A 7,166-nucleotide genomic window follows, 5' to 3' on the forward strand; every position below is an offset into this window, starting at 1 on the left:
AAAATGTTCATTTATTTACATAATAATGGTAAAACCTTTGTGTCTACACTTAAAGAGATTTTTTCATGTTCTCTTCCTGCTGCTCGTGAAAATTTAACGCAATTGCCTGCGAATGGGGTTCAGAAAAACATGGATAGCTTCGGCTAAATAAAGCCAAACCATGACTACAAATCAAGGTGCGCATTGGACCGTGGGCTAACTGTGTTGTTGCATCTTTATTAAACGCCAATAGAGGATTATCTGTTAATGGATTTCTGTTTTTGAGTCTGGACACATTCACAAAGCTTTAGCACAGGCTCTGACGGTGATCTACTTCCTGTCTTCAAGTGGTTAACATCTTGCTTTTACTTTTTTTGCACTGTGATTGAAGACTGATATTTTAAAACATTGGGTGACCTGAGAAATATAAAATGCATTTTGAGATAAACAGAGTTGTGCAGTTTTCTCATTACAGTCATGCTGGGGAGTCTGTTACAGAGTGGATGGTGTGTATGTGGCATTAGATCTTTGATTTATTCTCAGATCTGTTGCATTTCCATCAAGTAGGAAAAAAACAAGAGATGTAGTGGGAGTGGAGGAGGGAGGAGGGCAGCAGCACAGATTTGGCTTGCAAATTTCAACTTAAGTGCATAAAAAGAAGAAGGAGAGGACTGAAATAAATGCATCTTAAAGCATGCACCTGCACACTGCACTTGACTCGTTGACAGAGCCAGCTGATGTAAGCTGATGAGATTGAACTTCAGAAAAACTCCTTGCTATGAGAAATCTCTCTTGCTCAGAATCATCATACTGAGAAGTTGCTATGTGCAAAATACTTAGAGATAGAAAAGCAAATATAGAGTCAATGGATAGAGATCAAAGGCATTGCCTGATAAAAGCAATCAATTAGTCACAGCAGGGTGAAGAAAAGGTTGAACGGCGCAAGCGAATGGGGAGGAAGATTTAAAAATACGCTTCAGAGGCCCTGCTGATGAAAGTTCATGCAGAATACGCCTCCATCAAGACCATGCAGACATTCAAAGGCACCGCACATGCACACGCGCGGTTCATGCATGTGCACACACACACTCAAGTTGCGAGGAGGAAGTGGGTGCTTTATCAATTCACTACTCACCTAATTAACTCTTTTCTGTAACACATAATTTATAGACTGTAGTGGAGATGTTTTACAGAGGAGCAGAGTTGAGACACAAAGCAAAGACAGAGCAGAACGGGTGGTCCTTCATATTCCTTCACGGTGACATCCCGCTCTCAGGACAGTCAAGAAAGAAGGAAGGATGGATAAAGCCACTTTGTCAGATGGTAAGAAAGTGGTTTGTGTGTGGGCCTATGTGCCACTGGGTGTAGTGTTTCACCTTAAGGCTGAGTGAAAAGTCTATTTCAGGCGGATGTCCATGGATACACAGACTCAAAACTTAGCGTCGAGCAGTGGTAACGCTGTAAAGCAGTGCTCACAAAAAGGTGTGGCTGAGAAAAGTGAAGACAAGCATCAAACACGACGTTAAGATAAGGAAGAAAATGTGACAGAGCAAGAAAAAGAGGAAGGGATGGGATGAGGTATTAAGTTCTGTCTTTCAGTCTGTCTACCTGCTTCCTGCACACACAGTCTACAGCACCTCGAATTCACCGCAGAGCTTTAATCTCTTAATCCACTGTTCAACAGCTAACTACAGCAGATCGGTCTCTCTTTCCTGAGTGAGGATGAGGATGAAGGGAAGGAGCTTCAGGGATGAAGAATGGTCGAAATCGGAAGGGAAAACTGAAAACACACAGAGGCATAAGAGTTTAAATGTTAAAATATTAGAGTGACAGGTGTGAGTGTGTTTGGGCTTTGGGGATGTGTGTTAGTGAGTTGGGAAGGTTGCATGAGGAGGGGCTGTTAAAGAAGTAATGGCTGCTGATGGATGAGCAGAACCAACATGAGCATAAATCAAGCATGAAATGGAAAATCAGAGACTTGAGATTACCATTAGAGCAAACTTTGAGAACATAAATAAAATTTTATTTAATGTAGAAAAAAATAGCTAACTTTACCGATTTGAATGCAAATTAAAATTACTCATAAATACGCCAAGAAATCTCTTTTCAACCTAATTTCTCTATCTTTTTCTGACACAAATTGAGCTTTCTGGAACAGAAAAAAGAGGTTTATGACATGTGAACAGAAAAAAAAGACTTCTCAAAGACAACACTCAAAAATGGGTTGACTTAATGAGAAGAGCAGATGAGCATGAGGGTGTGAAAACCGTGCGAGACTAGACTAATATCGACTCACTGTGGATCACAGTTCTAGGTATAGTTTAGTGTGCGAGTGCATGTGTGTGTTAATGTGTGTTTTATGTATACGTAAAGCACACACAAATACACACAGACAGACAGAGAGACAGACACTAAACGATAGTTAACCTACCTAGAGTAACATTTAAGAATCCCGCAAGAGTGTGATGCAAAGAAAATGGGTGTGGAGGGACCAAAAAGAGAAGGAAAAGGGGAAAAAAGTCATTCATGAGGAGTTTTTAGTTGTCTTTGAAGAAAATTCATCCAAGTTCATTTCACATCTTTAAAAAACAGAAAAAAAGGCGATAGGGTGGGAAATGATGGAGAATGAAGTGATGACAGCAGCTTGGAGGGACTGACAGGTATATGAGTTGGTGAGAGGGATGGAAGAGTGGAGAGGAGGAAAGACAGGACAAAAATGAAAAGCCAACCCGACTTTTCCTCTTCCCTCACTCATAAATAGAGAAAATTATACACCAGGTAGATGGAGAAATAAATGAGGAGGCAGATGACAGAAAGAGAGACTATGTGAAAAGATGAAGCACCTCCCAGCACCGCGATGAGGAATAAGAAAAATATAAAACGAAAGAAAAAATTGAATACTCCAAAGCCTTCCGTTTTTGCTCTGTTTAGTGATGCAAGGGGGCTGGGGGGCTGTCAGTTATATCCCCCCTCTCCCTGCAACTGGTCAGTCTTCTCTTATCTTCTGTCCTCCTCAAAGCAGGATGCTCTCGTCCCTTCAGATGAGCTGCAACCCTCTGCCAACACAGCTGTTAGACATGGCACTCAGGCTGGCTGCATGCTGGGGTGCTGCTACCCAGAGATACTCAGAGCGGAGCCGAAAACACACCTCTGGCTGGCAGCGTACATAGCACACAACTCAAACTGCGCTCACTTTCTCTCCTCCTCCTCCTCCTCCTCCAGATAGAGAAAGCGCGGCAGAGGGAGAGGGGGAGGGAACGAGAGAGAGAGGGAGAAACAGAGAAAGAGGGAAATGTGGAGGTGGGTCCCTCCAAAGGATTGTGAATTAGAAAGATGCTACAGTAAAGAAGAGCTGCTGCAACAATTGTCAAGAAAATTGCTTCAATAAAATAAGCAACAGCTCCCCCTGCTGGTGCTCTTTAAACAAAGATGGAAATAAAAAGAAGAGCAGTAAATTTGGAGATCAGTCACTTAGCATCTTTTTGTTTTCAGTCTTTAACCTCTTAATACCCAAGCTTTTGTCTGGTGTGCAATTTTTAATTCACCTTGCAATTTGGGTTAAGAAAGACCTCAAAAGTACAAAAACTAAACTTAGTCTTTGTACGGGAAGTTTGATCATTTTTGTTAGTGTGTCAGTTTATTTTTTTCCACTTAGATAGGTGTAATGTTGTGATTTCACCAAAAGATGATGTGGGCAGTGTCTCTAAATGTGTCTAACAAGTCAAAGTTTTAAAAAATGAAGGATCATGGGTCCGAGAGGCAGAAATGTAATGTCCACATATTTGGACACTGGATCTGAAGAGGTTAAGTGGATATGCCACAATGTCCTTTTTCCTTTGTGTAGGAGAGTTTTTTCAACATTTTTAACACCAGATACCAAACTATACATTCTGTCTGACATTAAGTAGCAGGTTTGTTTTGCATTGGATCTGTAGTTTCACCAAAACTATATTGTTATGAAAATTTATATCAGAGTGATTCTGTAGTCAGGGGTACATTTCAGGTAAACAGAAAAAGTGAGAAAAATATGTGCTTTTTTGCGTCATATTCTATTTGTTTGCAAAATATACTGAAATGTATTAAATTCATTAGTTGGCAAGCTTAAAGTGATACTCCGGGATGGAACAAGTTGGGTCCTATCACAAGGTTTAGGGCAGAAATTACCCCTACAGCAGTGTTTTTGTGCAGCAGAAGCCCAGAGTGCACACACCAAACACCCCCTCCCTGCTCGTCTGCCGGTTTCCTCTGCACTCAGACGGGGCCAATTTTTACTTGACCAAAAACACAAATAAACGGATTCCCACCTAAAAAGTCTGATATCGGTCTGCTTTCATGCTTTATTTAGAGAATTTTCAGCGCGTGACTTTCACACAAAAACACCGCTAAATAAGGCTCTAGTTCTCATCGTGTCTCTTCGTCCTGGCAGACTACCTGGGTTAGTTTATATCTGGCATGCCGTGGGCGCGGACTGATACACTAAGCGGCGAGCACCTCATAGCCAGCTGTGGCTCTGCAGTGAAGGTAGCGACGTTTTACGACACGATGAGAACTAGAGCCTTATTTAGCGATGTTTTTGTGTCAATGTAACGCGCTCAAAATTCTCTAAATAAAGCGTGAATGCAGACCAATATCAGAGTCCGTTTATTTGTGTTTTTGGTCAAGTAAAAATTGGCCCCGTCTGAGTGCAGAGGAAACCAGCAGAGGAGCATGGAAGGGGTCTTCGGTGCGAACTCCCTGGGCTTCTGCTGCACAAAAACACTGCTGTAGGGGTAATTTCTGCCCTAAACCTTGTGATAGGACCCAACTTGTTCCATCCCGGAGTATCACTTTATGGTATCGATACTCATGAAGGCTGCTGATACCAGCGGCTGATACTCAAGACAAGGAAATCTTACATCGAGTAAGTCCTCCTCACAAGTAGTTGCCACTACTTGCTGTGGTTTGACACTCCGGCAAATGTGTGTCAGATCTTGTTCAGACAACATAAATGAACCTGGGAGAGTTTACAGTTTAACTGTTTTAGTTTGCACCTCAGTTTACTTTAAGAAATACTTAAACCCTGGCAGTTGTTGGTTTTATTGTGCACATTTAATATTCTTTTTATAGTATTAATGATGAAAAAAAAAAAAAAAAACATGAACTCAGAGAGAGTTGTTTGCGTTTTATTTTGGACTTAATGTCAGAGGGACTGTGCTGTCTTTGATCAAAATGTCACTGTTAATTTAAATTTTGTGTATCAAAAGTACTAGTAATATCGGTACTCAGTATCGGTGAATACTCAAGAGGGAGTGCTGGTACTGGTATCTTTATGAAAAATTGGTATTGAATATGCCTACTTAAATATTTAAGTAATTAAAAAAATGGTGAGTTATTTTGTGAACTGTGTTATGGACAAAAGATGTGTACTTTTTCAACATAATTCCGAATCATACTAAATTTGGAGTTATTCAACATTTCGATGTCATACTACGCCCCCTAGAAATGTCCCTCATCATTTATATCACAGCTGAGCCAAAATTTGAAAGAATTATGGCACAAAAATCACATGTAACATGATTGACAGCACATGGTTGACAGGGTAACACAGTTGACAGGACATGAAGAAAAAACGGCCTCTACAACACTAAATTTTGTGATGGGTAACATGGTTGACATTTGACAACATGCCACCACCTGACCTTCATCACCTCATAATTCTGCACATTTTCATTACAGTTAGGTCATTTTAACTTGATAGTAAGTTCACCAGAAAATGTTGACAGTTGACGAACAATTAATGCACACCATGTACAGACAATCATTTTGATGAAATTTTGAAGTTAGAACATGCAACACCTTATTCATGGTTCCGACCAAAAAGGGAAATAAATTGATTTAAGTCATGTGACTTTGGAGCAAACCATTGCTGTTTTATAGTTTTTTTTCCAATGGGTTACACAGTTCACACAGATTTCTCAGACACATGTTAAGTGTATTATTTTATCAAAATTATCTAAATCGTTTTTAAAACACCTTTGTCATGTTTTAAAGATTAAATAGTACCGAAAAAAGTATATACTGAAAATTCCAGTCCATAATTTGCATTTTTTTGCCAAATAAATTAAAGGACCTGTTAACTTTCTATATAAAACAAAAGTGAAATATCACCCAAACAACCCACTGTAAAATTGTTCATTGAAATTAATACTTAGAAAAATTGATAAGTATATCCCATGGACTTGAAATGTACCCCTAATTATAAAATAACTCATCAATAAACCTTTATTTTTCAAATGACCTCTTGGCTAGGTAATCATCAAACCTTCAACAGAGAAATAATAATAATAGATAAAGTAAATGAATCAGTGACCCAAAGTATCACATTCTCATGAAATGATAGTGTCATCATGCTTCAGTCTTTCGGGATAAAGCCCTATTGATCATTCTCAACAAACCACAATTAACCTTTGCAAATCCCAAGTGTTTCATTAAAGGAGAAAGACATTTCTATTCCCAACTTTATGGGCAAAAAGATAAATCACATGTTGAAAACGTTTCACAAAAACAGAATAAGTAAAGCATTAAAAAGTAGACGAATAACTCACCAGTACTTCTTGGATGTTTTATACAGCCGGGACAGCATCAAGCAGATTTGGGGTGCACTAATGTTGCTTGCAATTTTTACCTGTGTCACTCTTGGGCATGTTTGTAGTGGTATGTCAAGTTGGGAAATGTTATCCTCTATGGCCTGTTACAAAAAACGGATGGCTTGAGCCTGGTTTAACTCGACGGCTTCAAACCATTGTCTGCTGTTTAATTTCTTTATTCGCGTGTTTGTTTCAGAAACAGAATCCAACCGATCATTCATAGAGCGCGAACTAGCGGGAGCCTAGCAAGCTACTTTTAACGGTTTCACCAGTAGAGAATAGTGACCTAAAAAAACGACGTGCAAATTTAACTAACTTAACTAGTAACTTACCATGTTTTAGAGGCCTTTGAGAAGGGATTAGCCCCAAATTTTCCCTTTATACAGTCCCCCAATATGAAGCAGTTTGTTTGGTTTTTGTCGAAGCTAACTTGGGCAGTGAACGCACCACGAAACACGTTATTTCCACTACTTTCTGACGTCAAGATAACCCCAACTTTTCGTTTCCACACGGTTCACTCTGGCCTCTGATGCAGAATTATAAAAGCCAGTGTCAAAATTT

The 7,166-nt window shown here is 39.6% G+C and overlaps 1 protein-coding gene across 7 annotated transcripts in view; it reads right to left on the reverse strand.

The window, feature by feature from the left end:
- grin2bb (glutamate receptor, ionotropic, N-methyl D-aspartate 2B, genome duplicate b) overlaps positions 1-6,614 on the reverse strand; it is a 163,425-nt gene extending 156,811 nt beyond the window's left edge. For 2 of the 7 annotated variants that reach the window (XM_074688259.1, XM_074688251.1), the window contains exon 1: positions 1,115-2,410. The gene's annotated coding sequence lies outside the window, so the exon portion shown is untranslated. The other 5 variants (XM_074688218.1, XM_074688244.1, XM_074688236.1 and 2 more) reach the window with 5 other exon arrangements.
- Positions 6,615-7,166: the final 552 nt, after the last annotated feature.

Source organism: Halichoeres trimaculatus, unplaced genomic scaffold (assembly GCF_033239565.1).
Source record: "Halichoeres trimaculatus isolate MK-OKI-2021-1 unplaced genomic scaffold, fHalTri1.1 fHalTri1_scaffold_2, whole genome shotgun sequence".
NCBI lineage: Eukaryota > Metazoa > Chordata > Actinopteri > Labriformes > Labridae > Halichoeres > Halichoeres trimaculatus.